Source organism: Arctopsyche grandis, chromosome 6 (genome assembly GCF_051622035.1).
Source record: "Arctopsyche grandis isolate Sample6627 chromosome 6, ASM5162203v2, whole genome shotgun sequence".
Lineage (NCBI taxonomy): Eukaryota > Metazoa > Arthropoda > Insecta > Trichoptera > Hydropsychidae > Arctopsyche > Arctopsyche grandis.
The window spans coordinates 6085483-6103698 of NC_135360.1; the positions used below are offsets into that span (position 1 = coordinate 6085483).

An 18216-nucleotide genomic window follows, 5' to 3' on the forward strand; every position below is an offset into this window, starting at 1 on the left:
CGAAACGATCAAAACAAAGAGAATATCATAAAATCTGTGGAGAAAAAACGTAGAAAATGTGTTGGAAATCAGAGACGTACTACATAAAAGTCTGATTGGGCGAACAGTAGATGGATGGGCTCACTATCTAGGTTAGTTTCTTGAAATAAAAATACAACGTTTACATCGCCGGATAATTGTGCGAATACCGTATTCGGATATGCATCAAAAATGTTTTAGACCACAGTTGAGTATGTTATCTAAAAATATAAGCGCTACCTACCGTATATTAAATCCAAGATAAGGATAACCTTGAAACCAACTGCACCAGAGGGTCAAAAGTAATGATAAAAGGTGTAGTCAATTCACACCAGAAGTATGTGTACATTCTTTTGGAGTTAGACTTGTCGAGAATATTCAAATAGAGGTGTACAAGAATTGGAACAATTAGATTCAATCGAAGACATTCACACACGTGACCGGTTAACAATTAACCTGGCACCAGAACGGTCAACAACATCTAAAGGTGGACATTGGCTTGATAAAGCATATAATCTCCTCTTCACATATTACATATATGAAAATAAATCATAAATTATAATGTGTGGTACATTATTTATATAAAATACACCTACGAACAAATGTTCTATATGATCCGATTGTATTGTATCGTGATAAGCCTAATCTGTTGTTAATCAAACTACTTGTTTTTTTTTTAGATAAAAACTTTTGTAAATCAAGTGTTTGAACCATTTCAATTTCATTAACTCACTAGTGACCAGGTGCACGCATTTGTGCACTTGATAAAAAGTGAGAACCGTTTCAAAAACTGCGCATTGTCGCTGTGACGTATGTACGAACAATCATCAGTGTGATGAAATTACTATATTAATAACATATTGATTTTTACAAGCTATTTATTAGATTCAATGTTAGTTCAATGACATTCCTGACCGTCAAAAAATTGTGATCTGATTTCGAACCACTTCCTCTTCAGGTCACTTTGATATCTTACCGACATAATTGTGGAGACGGTGACAGCTAACCCATTGCCAAAAGCCGTTTTGTTTGACTCCCCCCCCACTCGTTTTGTCAGATTTAAATTGTTATAACACCAGGGGCGTCATTGGGGGGGGGGGCAGATTAACCCTAGATTTGAAGGGGACTATCAACGTTGTTTAATGTATTATTATGAATTTGAAATAAAATATTAAACCAAAAAAATAGAATATTGAAATGCGTTAGAACACTGTCAGGCAAAAACATGTCGATTTTTATCAGAAAAAAAATTTTAACTACCAAATATATTTTGTTTTGTTGTTTGTCTTGCGCTGAAATATTTTATTATATACAGTAACGTATATAATAAAATATTTCAGTATAAATATATTACTTTATATACAGTAACGTTCAGAGAAATCGCATCACTTTCAATTGTTCGATGTTTTCGATTATTTTTAAATTACATGAAGCTATACAATAGTAATATTATTTTCGATTATTTTTAAATTACATGAAGCTATACTATAGTAATGTAATATTATTTTAGCTAGAGACATTTGAAATACATATAAGAAAAATGCCCTATTTTGCATGTTTTTTTTTAAATTCGTATGTCGCCTTAATTTAAAAATATAAATAATCTTTTTTAATCGTAAAACATGTTAAATAGTTGAAATCAAATAATAAAAGCAAAAAAACTTGTGTATAGCTTCATGTAATTAAAAAAAAAATCGAAAACATCGAACAATTGAAAGTGATGCGATTTCTCTGCATGTTACTGTACATACATTTGTTTTTTTAAATAATACACCCCCCCCCTAAAAAGTCATTCCTTACTAGTCAAAAATTTTGCCCCCCCCCCCTGGGAAAAGCTATAACTTTATCATTTTCATATTATATCTTATAAAATTTGCATTATAGGCTTTCATTATCTCTCATATATATATTTTTTTACTTCACTAATAGGTTATTTCACTCTCGTTTATTTCCAACTAGTATTTTTACCCGGCTTCGCTCGGTATTTGTAATATCATCATCATCATTTACAGCCACTCGCCATCCACTGCTGGATGAAGGCCTCTCCAACACGCTTCCACCCGTCTCTGTTTTGCGCAACACTCATCCATCTCACCCCGCACATTTTCCTAATTTCGTTCACCCATCTTCCTTGCGGTCTTCCTTTTACCCTTTTGCATTCTCTCGGGTACCATTCAAGCACTTCTTTTGTCCACCTTTCGTCCATCCTCCTAGCTACGTGACCCGCCCATTGCCATTTCAATCTCTTCACTCTATCTACTATGTCCACTACCCTTGTCATACTTCTCACCCACGTGTTCCGCTTTCTGTCTTTCCTCGTTATGCCAAGCATACAGCGCTCCATACAAACCGCTTAAACATGGCCAACCTAATAGTTAACATTTTATTTGAATATTCTTTTGTTCGATGACGTCACGGATTTACGAACCGACATTACATATTTTCTTACATACTTATCTCTTTAGATTTATATATTAGACGAGTATATTCGGAATAAATGGAAACCGTTCCATACAACGCTTGGCAAAGAAAAAACGAAAATACCCGTAGTTGATTTTCGCTGCGCATACCAAAGACAGAATGAATTAATAAGGATCAGATTCGAAAATTCCTCTGGTATCATAGTGTCGATTTCGTAACGTTAAGCAATTGCACTTTCGCACGGACTTCCAAGCAAATGCGAAAGTGTTTCCCAAAGTGCCCTGCGGTCAGGAATGCCGGTTTGTGACCTCGAGACGGCGAGTGTGGGTCATTCGGACCAACCTCTGGTCGTCTTCCTACTCTGGTGGCTCGTAAAAGACCACCAGCTACGACGTATCCTGGCAGACGCGACCTTCAGACGATCCTCGGTAAACGCGAACGACCCGAGATGAACATCACGTCACGTGTCCACCGGTTGTGGTGGGGATGAGAGTAACGTTGAAAAATTGGTACATGTTAATGAATGAGTCATCACCGTCAACATCATCGTGATCTGTGCAGCGTCCACGATTGGAAAAAAAGCCCCTACAGCTCTTCCGTCCAATTCCAAACATCGTCGTAGATTGGTCGGCCCAAAGCACTTGCGGTCTACCTTTCATTTACATTCTCTTGGGTACCATTTGAGTATCGTTCAACTACATAGTTTCCATTTGACCTCTTCATTTTCTACGTGATATATGCTACCATCATTTTCAGCCCTTCGCTATCTGCTGATGAATGAAAGCTTCTCCAATCTTCTTAAATTCTTGCGCAACCACATCCACTTACTTCATCTTCTACTTGGTATTCCTTGTCTACCTCTTCCTAATACTTCCTTTTTATTCCATTTGTTATCAATTCATTCATGGCAACATTGCCACCTTAAATTACCGACATTTTCAACTGACATTACTTCTCACCCAAGAATTTCTTATCCGATATCTTTTTGTTATTCCAATACTTACATTTATAAAGCATTCTTGTATTCAATGTCCAAATTTTGCACCCATAATTGCTCATAATTCCAATCATACTACTCCATACATTATCAATGGTTAAAACTTTCTTCTTCTCTATACATAATTTCTTTCGTATTTCAGCTATCGTCCTTGTTGGAAATCATGACGATTAATTAATGCACTTAAGACTAATTGGATGCGAAAAGGTGACCAGAAATACGAAGCCTTGTAAATTAGAATAACTTTAAAAAAAACCCAAGCTATCAAATTTAGATTTTTTATACATATATTTAAATGGAAATCTGGATGATAATATCTTAAATAAATTCAAGAATCTTTTTCTAAGGAGCTGGACGTACTTAAAAACTGACAATTTGAATTCAATGATGCACCTGCAGGAAACAGCTGATGATTGGAGTCAAAATCGTACAAAATAAGAGCATTTTAAAACTTAAAAGCCTTTCCAGTGGAAATAAATAGCCATTAAATTACGTATTTGATTACCCCTACATATTTGAAGTCATAAATCTCTACATAATCTTCCCCGAGAGATAACAGGCTTAATGATGTTGATACAAATGTCATGGCTCAGTGCTATCATTAATATCATGACAGCGTTGGCTTGCAACTAATCACTTATTCAAATTCAATTAAATATAATATTAAGAGGGCTGGACACCAGCGCCTTGTCCATACAAACGTATTAGACTTCTCCCTTCCTCAATTATGGCACTAGAGAAATTATTTTTTAATATGCTATGGATATCCACCATTAGGTTGCATCCATCGTTTTATTTTTTTTATTAGTTATCTTTTATAGGAGCTAGGAGCCGCCAAACTTCTATAAAATCGCCTCTTTTTTACACCCACGAAAAGAGTCCAGCGTGCTTATTTAACGGTCGATTTTAAAAAAAATACGCGCATAGATGCAAAGAAAATATCTTTCTCATACCGATGATGAAATTTTTTTAAAAATTGGTCCAGTTTCGGAGGAGAAAATAGTAGAATACGAAACCTCGATTTTGTCAATTTAAAATACGTTTTATCTGGTCGAAGCGCAACTGTCGCATTCACTCAATATATATATATATATATATATATATATATATATATATATATATATATATATATATATATATATATATATATATATATATATATATATATATATATATATATATTGATATATATTGTCGCATTCACTCAATATATATATCGAAGAAAGGAACGCCAACAAAATTAAGGTTTCGGGTGTACAGCCCTCTTAAGGAGATTGATTCTCCAAAAGCATGATAAACTTGTTAAATCAGAATTTTGCACTGATTCAAATTACCCATGCAAGTACATAGATAAGTAAACATCTGTGCTAATATGAGATCATAGTATGAAATAGTAGATGACACACGTGGTGGCTTCAGTAAAACTTTACGATACGTCATTCGTTATTCCATTGTGCAAATATACTATGCGATGACGTCACTTTATTGAGAATTTAATCGTGAGTGAAAATGCATACCTTGACTATGTGGACGGAAAGGCGATATTTTCGCAGTTTCTATAACTTTTGTGGTTCATTTTTAGCTCTGACCGCAAAAGGAATATAGCAAATAATATTGACGACAAACACTTTTCAAATTCTGCATAAGTGTTATCGTTATGCATCATTTTTAACGAGGAAATCTGAAATGACGCACACGAGTAACCGAAAATGTAATGCATCCGGTGTCAAGCGATATAATATTTATGTTGATGATAATTATTAAATTGCGGTTAAAAATAACAGTAGAAATGAGCAGAAATAGTGCAATTTTGCGGTAGTAATAATATATATGTACATATGCACGTGTAATGTTGTGGTAATTGAAATAGCTAAATTTGAATATCTAATATATAATTTCAAAAGAGACTTTGTATGTAAGTATGTATATATGTATCTTTGGCGGGGAATTTCGTCAACAAGTCAAAATATCTATGAAGACGAGTCGATTTTTTCGATTTAAATAAATTTAATAAAAAAACAAATGAATGTTTGCTATTGATTCGCCATGTTTACGCTGTTTATATTACAAATACTGAGCGAAGCCGGGTAAAACAACTAGTATAATATATTTACGTATGAGAACCGCTGATTTTGAGACGTATTATGGCCTCAGGTCAGTCACGACCTATGGAACAATATCAGAAACAAATTCCAATAAGGTGAGGTCGTTCAGATCGAAGAAAAAAAAACGAAAAATAAAACACCTAACACTATTTCGTAACGAGACAAAGTTGTAATACATGCACTCTCGATTATCCGGGCTAACGATGGAAGGGGGACACAAATAACTAGAAAGTATGGATAATCCGAACTATTTTTACTTAATGTATATCATCATCCATCATTTACAGCCATTTGACATCTACTGTTAGATGAAGGCCTCTCCAACACGCTTCCATTCGTCTCTGTTTTGGGCAACTTCAATCCATCTCATTCCATACATTTTTCTAATTACACATTCCATACATTTTACATTCTCTCGGGTACCATTCTAGCATTTCTTTCGTCCATCTATCGTCCGTTCTTCTATCTACGTGAACCACCCATTGCCATTTCAATACCTTCACTCTCTCCATTGTAACTACTACCCTTGTCATACTTCTCACTCACATATTCAGTTTTCTATCAAATATCAACAAATGTAGTACACTAATGTGTGGTCGTGAAAAAACTCGACCTAGAGATTTTGATTGATTTGTAATCAATATTGATCACTGATCAAATTTTCACAACTTGTTAAAAAATATACAATAGATTGATCTCTTGACGTTGTTTTTGAGAATCTTTTGTCAAATGCCAATAAGGAGAAACGATACGTCATTGAGCTACATAAAGTCGCGATATGGACAGTTGCATATGTAATTCATTCAAAACATCAAAATTTAGAAGTACTTATTATTTGTCGGTCGATTGGCAGGTTCCGCTTTGTGGACATGTCCCCTTTTTGAAGCCTTAAACTTGTGACCTACCAGTTCTGGGTATGTATATGAATGCTCAAAGAGACAAATTAAACATTGGTTGTACTATTGCCCAATGACCAGGATATTTGGTACAGGCTTTGCGTTGTGCTATTATTACGATCGCTCCCGATTATCCGGGGATAGTAATAGTATGCATGGTTGCGAATTTCGTAGCTCGCCCGGATAATCAACGCTTTCTGTTTTTATTTCGAAATGCATATGTAATAAATTTAATGTTCGAAAATAAGATTTGAGAGGTATTGGAGTATGAATTACATTCTCTGCACGTACTAGTTTGTTAGAAGAACCTGCGTCAGAAACCTTGGATGGCTAGATAGCACAATTGACATAATAGATAATTGTGGTTTGTTTACACTGGTGAACATTCTTCTAAAAATATAATGAGAACGACATGTGCAGGGCCGCCGAGATTGAATTCGGGCCCTGGGAAAAGAATGATTACATTGGCATCAACGGTCCTACAGAAGTTTCCTGTGGCCGTACTAAATTTATCTTGGTTTTGATTTAAAGTCAGAGCTATTTTTATTTAATGTTTAGAGAAGGGGAAGGGGGGATTTTTCGTTTGAATTTTAAAAACAAAATATTTCATTATGAAAGAAATAGCATGCGCCGCGGACATTTTTTAAAAATATTTTTACGCAAAAATTCTATGGGGGAAATTTAACCTTCATAATTTCTGACCTTTTCGCGTACCGATTAATGATTATTTTTGTGTATTATACCAAACGTAGCGTGGGACGATTTCCTTAACACTTGCCGCACAGTGACCAGGACTAATTTTATTATATATCTCCAAATATGGTGAATGCAGGGTCGTCATATTTTATTTATTCATCATCAAAACCTCTACGATTCGAATGATGTAATTACGAAATAGAAAAATTGATCAATATCAACAGAAATAATTTTTTTCGCGAAAAGTCCCTTGTACATGTGCCTCACAGATGTTATAGAGAGGGGAAATTTAGATTTTCAATTTTTATTTCTTTCATTTTCCATACAATATTCGACGTATAAATACACGATAAAATGATTTTTATAATAAACTTTACAGATTTTGCATTATTTTAGATTAAAACACACGTTTTTCACTAGATTTTTTTAGCACAATAAGGCAAGTGCTAAGTATTAAATATGTACAAGCTCCATAAGCGCAGTCACGAAAGGGGTCGTTTGGGGGTTTAAATTACAAAAATTGGTATATGAGGGTTACAATTTTTGAAAAGTTTACGCGAATCAAAAAGGTTCGTTGCCTCTGTAGTGTATAATTGGATAAAAATCTCATGATTTTAATCTGTTAACGTCATTGCTATAATACAAAGCAATTTTGGATAACATTTGAATAGCTTTGACGTCAACTTTAGTCTAATAAACAAACAAAATCAAATAAACGAAACTAGTCAAATTTAATTAAAAATCACCCTCACGCACTCTATACATAATATAATCCATATACTAGCTAAATCTTCCATGTTAGAAGTCATGGCGATTATTAATGCCCTGAATACCTAAGGGATGTGAAAAACGTGACCAGAAATAATAATCCCTGTGGAGTTGAAACTCAAGTCATCAAATTTAGGCTTGTTCGAAATGAGGATTAAGGCGAAAACACACTGAGTGGTACGTGTTTTGTTATACTATTAAACATGCGAAAAAAACGCAGCCCATATACATGGTACACAGTCCCAAAAAATCACCACCTGAAGTGTTTTCAGTGATATTTTATTCTTGCTTGACAGTGATCGATAACGTTGAATCCCATATTTGAAGAAATGTTGGAGAAACTTGTCGGTTGCATATGGATATGCAAACACGTGCGACCTTCCAAACATATGCATTCTGCACTTGCAACTACACCGGAATTCGGTTTATCGAATTCCCATACCACACTGAGTGGTATGGGAAGTCAGGGATGTGAAGACTTATACCACTCAGTGTGTTTTCGCCCTTAATAAGACACACAAAATACACTTCAATGGAACGCTGGACGATGACTTCAAATAGATTCAAGATGAGATGGAAATGCCTTAAAACTGATAATTTGAATTTACTGATGCACCTGCAGGAAGCAGGTGATTCCAGGAGTCATGCAAAAATAGTGGGTCTACTGTGAAAAGGTGAAATCAAACGCAAAATCATTTCCAGTGAATGGTACCAGCACAATCATCATACGTACATACGACCACAACGAACAAAACAAAACTCTTTGTAGTGAAGAGCGATTGAATTCGCGAGTAGACAAAACGTTCCAAGCATTTCCACATTCCCTATCAACGTTATCCATCTGGTCGAACTGGTCGGTTCACATAATTTACAGAACGATCCTGATGAGCGTTCCCAAAATAACTCGGTTAAACTTGAGGGTGTTACCGAGGGTCCTTTTCCCGCAGCTGTTCTATCCGGTCCCCTCCTCCTCCTTCTGCTCCTCACCACACATTCTACTAATGATTCAATTCGATAATTTTAGACATGGTTAATATACAATACGTCTGTACGAGCGTTGCGTATCGTCAGCGATGACACAATATTGCCATGTCGAAATGCAAATCGGCAAATTTCAAGGTCGTGTAGATGTAAGCCGGGGTGACCCTGTCCGTGGAGTTCATCGTGCGTTTGCTTACTCGTGGTCTCTGTCTCTCTCTCTCTGTCTACATTATATTGTACCAGATCCGTAGCAGGGAGGAGTGGCAGAAGACCCACGGCAAGATTAGGGTGGGCGCCAAAATACGTTTGGTAATTTAGATACTAAAATAATATAATTGATTTCATCAATTTTAATATGAATATTTTATGTTGGTCCGTTGCTGTTCCACTTCCTCAAATCAGTTTTTTGTCGTACGAGATAAAAATACCGTAGGATATATTAAATGGTACAATTACGTATATTTGTTTGTTTGTGGTAAAGCTATTAGATATACATATAATATGACATATGACATAAAGCCAGAGAAAAAATGTTTCTCAATGGGTTGGTCTCGAACCCGTGAGCCTCCTATTCATAACTCGAACGCATTAACGTCGAGATAATAACAGATTTAAAATTCGTCTTTAAATCTAATATGTAATTTCGAAAGAGACTTTGTATATATGTAACATTAGTTGGTTGGTTCGTAAACAACACATTCGATTTTTATTTTTTCGATTCATAGGCGCCGATTCGATTTTTTTTTCGATTCAAAGGATTCGAAGGCCCCGGGGGCGAAGGCCTAGGGGGTGAAGGTGCCGGGGGGGGGGGGGGCACCGGACTCTGGTATACATATAATTTCGAAAGATACTTTGTATTTATGTTTGTTTGTTCGTGATAGTCAATTTAATAAAAAAAAACAAATGAATATTCAAATAAATTTATATAAAATAAAACTATTCAAATAAATTTAATAGAATGTTTACTATTAGATTAGTCATGCTTAAGCTGTTTATATAACAAATACCGAGCGAAGCCGGGTAAAATATGTGATCTTTTGGTTCGTTTGTATATATCATTAGTCAAACATTTTTCAATTTAAGTTTGTTTATACATATGTATGTATGTATGTACATAAATTTTATTCTAATAATACACCCGATGATATTTCGTCGGAACTAGTCTATAATTATTACATAGCGGTAATTTAATTAAACAATTAAGCGAGGACTCAAACCCAATTGGCTGAATTTTTCCCGATAAATGTATATTTAAAAAAAATATTATTAAAGAGTCGAGTTATTATTAACTACATTACATTTTTACAAGGCTTTTTCATTATGTTTTAAAAAGTTGCTTTTTCATATTGTGAGATTTATTTTTTTAACCTAGAAGAATTCATATATGAATGATTAGGTTGCAATGCATGAGTAGAATGAATGATGAGGTTGGTGATTGACAGTTCATTGTGGCTCTCCGAGTAATAAACAATGTTTTAAACCACCCAACGAGTCTCATTATTTTACTCTACCGCTTATGTCTCCCGACAACCAGATCCTACAATATGAGTATAGGTTTTAATTACTTTAGAGACTGTTTTGTGGCTCTTGCCGAATCCTTTTTGTAATAAGAAATTTGTTTATAGAAAGTTTTGATACTGCCAATCTATTATATTTGAGGCAAAAGTTTGTCAAAATATTGCTAATTTGCATTTCAAATTACTCTTCAAATGACGACAGTTAGGTTACTGTATTGATTAGGTGTTTTTATATTTACATTTTATTTAGTTTTTTGTCATATTCGACATAAACGAATAGGTAACCGTTTCATGCAACGTTTAGTAAAATAGTAGAAGATAATCAATAACACAGAGCAATAGGATAGAAATGTCAGAAATGATGATCTCAATGTTTTTCTGCCATTATGTTAAGGAAATGCACTCTTAAGGCGCAAACACACTGAATCGAACGGCACGGGTGCGTTTTTGGTCTCCTGTGGTGAAAAAGGAGTTTCACACCGCAGGGGCTATTTTTTCGACTAGTTTCACCTACATTTCTTCAAATATGGGTATCACTATCGTGTCGTACTTTTGTCAGTACACGGATTTTAGACCCAGATGCCTTAGCATAGATTATGCGTGCTAGCGTTTTTTTACATGTGCAAAACTATCAAAAAAAAAAGCACATGCAATGTGCCTCTCTGTGTCTGCGCCTTTAGTAACCTTGTCTTCCGATAATTTTGAAAGCATAAGGTGTGTTTCCATAGTCTGCGACATTGGGCCGCAGCATCATATCATAAGCATTCTAGTGTTTCTTGAGCAATGTTTTGCGTTGAATTTCACATTCTGTACTTTTTAGCGCCTAAATTTATCTATGGACTGGTTTTTGTACTGTTTCGCTAGGGGCCGATGTATGCACAAAAAGTGTGTCATTTTTATGAAAGATCAATTTACGGCGTCTGACTCGTGCCGGGACATTTATAAACGGGCGGTAACGAATTGAATACGACGAAAAATTAAATTTATGCGGGTTCGCGACCCGAGAGATGGGAGGAGACCGCCATCAAGACAAAGCGTACAATTGCAAATCCGAAATGATAATAAAAAGAAAACGAAATATGACGGGAAGACGAAATTGCCGTCAATTGAGACGGAGCAACAATGGGTCATAATTGTCGGATGTCGACAAAGGAGTTTAATTCACGAAACTCATCACTAAGAATGTCTGAACCGGCCGCGGATCGATTTTTACCGATAAATGACATCATGATCAAACGTGCAGAATTTGTGTAAAATAAGTGGGTCGTTGGTAGCACTGCAACGGTGATGCCAATAGCCAAGTGAGTATATTAATATGCAATAAACTAGTTATTCGAATTGATGCCGCTCGAATGAAATTATTATTGTACATTATATTCCGTGCTAGCGGGTAAACTAACTGACCCGTCAATATTGACGGCATTCCTATTTCATTCGAGATAGTGAAGGGCAAGGCCTCGACGCGACACACTTCTTTATTGCCAATTGACCTAAAAAAAAAAAAACCACCTGTAAAACGGCCCGGTCAAATTTGACTTTGATAAGTTGATGATGGATGTTTCCATTCAAAACTGCATAAGAGGACAAAAATAAATACATCATACTTATTTCCATAAAAAAACTTTTTGTCATTATTTTCCGTTGGACGTCGCTAATGTGTCATTTTTTTATTGTTTAAAACCAACGATTTTTTTACCACAACAAAGCAAAGTTTTGCTAATGCTGGTTTAAATCAAATATTCCCATGTGCTAAAAAAGTTCAAAGTCAATTTGTATGTATGCAAAATTCGAATGTGCCTAAAATTATAGAACGTGGCGATTTGACAGGCCCAATTGTACACCGGTCAGTTTGGCAATCATGTGATTCGCCATTCGTCGCGATCATACGATTGGTTACTCTCCTGATTCTGATCCTAATCCCTAAATCTGATTCAGATTTAGGGATTGCATTTAAACGTCAAATTGCATTAACCGGTAAACGGTAAATGATTTTCCTACTACCGGTATACCGATATTTACCGGTAAATTAAAAAAGTTTATTTTTGTATGTGGTTACTTTTCCTCAAAACGTTAACCTAGATTGAATTATAAATAATTAAAACACATCTCGGATGAATAATGTCATAAATGCATTAAAGTAAATTCGTAAATATGTAAGTTTCGATCATAATTCAAATAACAGATTTATTACGATTTGGTTGGTCTGTGTTGCCAGTGAATTTGGAATAACCACATTTAATACTGAAAATAAACCAATTTCAGACAACCTTTGCCCCGATTTTTAATGTAATATTACGCAATTATATGCCCGTATAAGTACTTAATTCGCGATAAAATAGTTTTCACCAATTCCCGGTAATAACCGGTGATTTGAATTTTGGCGATTTACCGGTAAACCGGTATATCGGTATTGCAATTGAGAGTCCGTGTATTGCTGAATGGGTCACGTCACTAGAAGAACGGACGATAGATGGACGAAATAAGTGTTCGAATGGTACCCGAGAGAATGTAAAAGGGTGCAAGCTAGACCACGGGGAAGACGTGTGGATGAAATAAGAAAAATGTGTGGTATGAGATGGATGAGTTGATTAAAAAAATCACTAGGATTTTTTAAGTGCCAAAGTTCTCCGTCACTTTTGCGCTTGTTTCATCTTAAGAGTTCGCCATTTTGGCCACTGTTGCCGGAGGTCAAGGCCTTTTATATGCCACCAACATTTTTTTTGTAGAATCACTTGTCTACATGTGCCTTCAAACTAAATACCACTCGGCTTAGAACATCAAAAGATAACTTTGAGCCAGCTAACATCTAACATCTAAGCGTTCTACTTTTTCTTTGAGAAATTTACAACGATACATTGACTTTTACTCCATTTTATTTTGAGATGCTTGATATGTGGGATGCCATTCTTATAGGTTTGAACCAGAGCAGGGGCGAGTTTCATACTTTGTTCATTTCGCAATTTTTAACTGATCTTGTCCTAGCCCTTGTCTTAGGCCTTTCATCCGCGGTCCATGTGCCGTTAGCACGACCACAACACTCGTCCCAGGAGAAAGCAGCAGACGAGACACAAAATGTGGCACAAGAGCTCTCCATGCACACACAACAAAACCAGCTCGGGCAAGTGCCGATTCACACAGCCAACAATACGCTCTTGCATGCACTTTTTATTCCAATTTTTTGTTTTTCGTTTTTCGTTCACACGGCTCGCTGACCTAAAGATTCATCTCGATTGGTCGGTGTGTATTTTTTTTTGCATCGAGCCGCGGCCGGCTGATCTGAAAATTGCCGTCTCATTCGATCCGATTCGAACAGGTTGCAGACTGACGCATTCGCGGATAACGGAACAGCTTCGTAGATACACATTATTCATTATGACGCACCTTCAAGATGCACTCGTTGAATGACGCGAGAGTGAGACGAAGCGATTGGTCATCCTGGATGGTGCGACAGGTGGAGATGACCGGACGGATGCAAGCAAAAGAAACGGTGACTGGAGATAAGATTTGTTTTTACTCTCAATATGGAATGTTATGGCTTTGAATTTTTTCCACAAACACCATTTGCCAATACGATTTATACTAAAACTCACGATCCAAGTTCAGAAGGTGAGATCATAAGATGACAGCATCACCAATCTTCTATCATATGCGCAATTTACTTCAAAGCATTTTCCTTGAATTTTTTTTATCCACACAGTTCTTTGCTTTCTACTATAGTCTCATAGTCTATAGACACTATAGACTATGATACTGTGCGGCGCGACCCTGCACACCAGGTTAATTTTTACGGTGAACCTTTTTTTCTCTCTCTAGCTTTGTAGTTTGCCCTGTTTCCTTAAAAATAGCCCCAAAACGCCCTCTTTCCTGGAAAAAGCATGCTCCATCGCCGAAGACTATGAGCTGTCTTTGGCGGACGAATGCGCCGAAACGGGATCCTTTTGTCAATTTCTATTGTTAACCTTTTTTTGCTCTCTAGAGAGCAAAAAAAATGACAAAAGAAACCCATTTATTTCCAGCCGGCGCATCCACGCGCCGCGCTTTAACTATGAGTCATAGATAGAGGTAGGACCGGAAGCGTGCTTTTTCCAGGAAACAGGATGTTTTGGGTCTATTTTCCAGGAAACAGTGCAAACTACAAAGCTAGAGAGCATAAAAAAAAGGTTCAACATAAAAATTAACAAAGCACGATGAACAATGAACAACACAAAGTTGGTCCGCTCTTTAGTCATAGATACTGTTGTGTAGGGGTGGATCCAGGGATCCAAATGATACGCCAGTCAGTTCACAGCATTTATTCTACGACTCGGGAGGTTCATACGGAACCGCCACTCGCTGGAGAGTGTCCGTCTACCGTTTGCACCCCCATTTTAAAGGCAGGTAGCCAAGTGTTCAGACATGCAGTAGTCCGAGCAGCCCCAGCATTTCCTATAAACATTATTTCCCACAAACTAGGAATTCCCTACCAACTTGGAATTCTCCATTTTACATTGGTCCGGAATTTCTACGTTGCAATAATGTCACACTAGTCACTGACTGGTTAAGCGATTGTTTACCAGTAGAGAACTCTTGGATTCAAATCCTATTCTCCTGTTAGAATTTGCCATTGTATCTAACCTAATTGTTGTGACGGATCCTATAAAATTGGCAGTCTCTCAAAAATTCGACATATTTAAATTTGTTAATTGTTGCAAGCATACATTGACTTGCGGTTTTAATTAATAGCTGTTAACCTACATTGTATAATGTGTTTTGATTTAGATAAACATGCAGCTTGGTGATAATTGCTCACACGGAATATCGCTATCACAGTGTCGATTTAGGGTGACGTGTCATGTCATAAAAAAAATATCGTCACACTACTTATTTCTTCCATCCAAAGTCCGGTCTACTACGGCCAAAAAACCCATCATCATATTCATCCTTACAATTAGTAGCTATCTAAGTTTCACTTCGTTCAAAAATAAATGATCCCTTTCAAAACTCTTCGGATCGCTTTGAAACTTTTCCGTTTTGCGAGGTTTGGCCACCGATAGAGATTTCAATTATTTTCGCTAAGTCGATAGTGAAATTTAATAGTCATAAACGTGTTTAAAAATTCGAAAATTGTGCAGACGATGACAGCTAACCCTTGCCAATGGCCAGTAGCCCACACTCGTCTCTTTCTTTCACACTTTACTTTATAAAATATGCATTATAGGCTCTCATTATCTCTCATATATATTTTTACTTCACGAATAGATTATTTTCTTTCAGTCATAATCTCGCTTACTTTTCGACACAAAGTCATAATTCTTCTCTTTAATTTGAGACAACCAAATTTGGTATAGTATTTAAATAAGTATGTATATATATAAATTTGGTATAGTATTTAAATAAGTATGTATATACTTAGACCGTAGGCTCAAAAAATATTGGAGCTCTTGAAATGCGTTTTTTTTCGACATTCATGCTACCGAGCAACGCTGGGTAATTCACAAGTGTTTCCGCTGTTTTTTACTTCACAAGAGTTTTTGCTCGAATTCACATTCTAAGTAGAATTCAGGTATCACTTATTTACATACATTCTATTTAGCACAAATCACATCAAAGTACATAGACGAAACGTACCTACTTATCTAGAACTGTTACGACCAACGTGCAAATTGCGCACAATAAAAGCGAGATCGTCAATCGCTTAACAGAAGATCGTATAATGTATTTTTTTTAATTTTACGCCGATTGCAACATCAAACAGGCCGAAAGTGTTGCGCAATTTGCAAGCGATTGCGAAACTTAAATTAATGCATGTTTTGTTACTTCGGTATAAATTTTGCACGGCAGTTGAATTCGCCGAATATCGCATTGTAAGCATTGTTATGCAAACCGAGAAATGCGCTTTATCTCTCTATCTAGTTTGCATTCCGCATTTATCACTGAGGGATTACATGAATATTTACGGTTAGGTTCAAAAAGACCGATGTGTAAACTAATCATTAAATGTATACCTTTAAAAGTGGGTGCGAACCGAAAAGGCCTCAACACTCACTGTGGTAAAAAAATCCTTACTGTGCTAAAAAAAATCCACTATCCACTGTGATGAACGCTAAGAGTCTAGTTAAAAATATGTATTTTAAGTTAAAATAATGCAAAATTTGCGGAGTTAATTATTGTAATTAACTATAAAAATCATTTTATCAAGTATTAAATCATGAATAAGATAAAATAAGTGTAAGAAACTAAAAAAAAAATAACGACCGAAGTAGAGTCGTCATTCCAAGGTGGATATCATTCTCACACTGACCGTTGAGCGCGGCGCGTACTGAATTCTCCCTCTCTCTCGCATCATGTGGACAAGGGGCTCCCCGCGAAAATGATTATTTCTGTTGATATTGGTCATTTTTTTTATTTCGTAATGACATAATTTGAACCATAGAGGTTTTGATGAGGAATACATAAAATATGAAGACCCAGCATTTACTGTATTAGAGAAATAAAATAAAAAATAAGTGCTGGTCACTCGCTATCAATCACAATGCGGCAAGTGTTGAAAAGTATTAAAATTAAATTTGAATTGAAGTGAAACTTTTTTGGGCATGATTGGCCGCAAGATCGTTAGAATTTGTTACCAAGTAAAGGTTCGTTTATACCAGTACAGCTCAAGCCTGTAGGTATATAGACAAATCAATATATTCCGTAATGTGTACGTGGCATATTCGAAACAGCAGTAACCGATACGATCTATTCATATTATACAGAAGTACATAACGTCAACGAAACGTATCAAGCCAAACCGGTTTTCTTTGGCCACTGTGGAAATATTCACGCATAACGTGACGTAATAGTGGCGAGTGCACCCGCGTCAACGAAAGTGCATGCGTATATGAATATTTTCGGAAACGTCATATTGTAACAATACTGACTCAATATTGCGCCGTGTCCTAATATATACTCGTCATTAAAATTAGCTTATACTACCAGACAGTAAGGCCGTCATCCAACATTTGATGCTTGAACATATGCCTCAGAACAGTTGTGAATCAAAACAGGCGAACCAAAAGTAAACAGTTGATTTGGAGCGGTCAAATAAATCGTAAAAATAATTGTATTACTTAAATAGAGAGTTATATATCTTGATCCCACGGTATACAACAAGCCTTCAATTACGAAGTCTACTTTCGATCTGAATTTTGGTACGTTCATAATAGACCTGATCCAAAAGTTAAATTTTATTTTTAATCTAATAATACACCTGTGCGTTTGTGGGCCAGTTTACATGTGAAAGGAAACACTAAGAAAAATACAATAATCAAAATACATCGATACGTATGTGTATACATCACAATAATTTCGTATCTCACATCGAACGCATATCTGAAGGATTTTGTAATACATACATATGTACATATGTATATTTCACAGAATGCCAGTGTTCCGTAGAAGTGTTGATGTAATCTACATACATACATGTATATATGATACTTACGTAAAATAACTCAGGTATGTTATCGTAAGTGAGGCCACTGCACTCGACTAATTGCACGTTTGAGTGCTGCAGGGCTACTGATGACCAATAGTGTTCATCGGAAGTAATTTAAACGAGTTCTCTTTATGAACGAGAGTTAAAAATATACTTACAAGAAGTTGATACCGTTATCAATTTGGACACCCAAAAATAAAAGTGGCCAAAGGGTTAAAAAGGTTGAAACATACGTTATAAACTAAACTTAAGTGGGATGCCACGGATGACTAACTATTGGCCGGATGAAATTTTTAATTGTTTAAATTTATCAAAAATATAAAATTTTAATAATGTCGAAGTGATTTCCGAATATTGAGTA

General features: G+C 35.9%; 2 protein-coding genes across 2 annotated transcripts in view; one reads left to right on the top strand and one right to left on the bottom strand.

Moving 5' to 3' along the window:
- LOC143913041 (uncharacterized) overlaps positions 1–18216 on the top strand; it is a 478228-nt gene that overhangs the window by 378546 nt on the left and 81466 nt on the right. The gene's annotated exons all lie outside the window — the stretch shown is intronic.
- Positions 1–18216, bottom strand: part of kst (spectrin beta chain, non-erythrocytic 5 kst) — an 89497-nt gene that overhangs the window by 43183 nt on the left and 28098 nt on the right. The gene's annotated exons all lie outside the window — the stretch shown is intronic.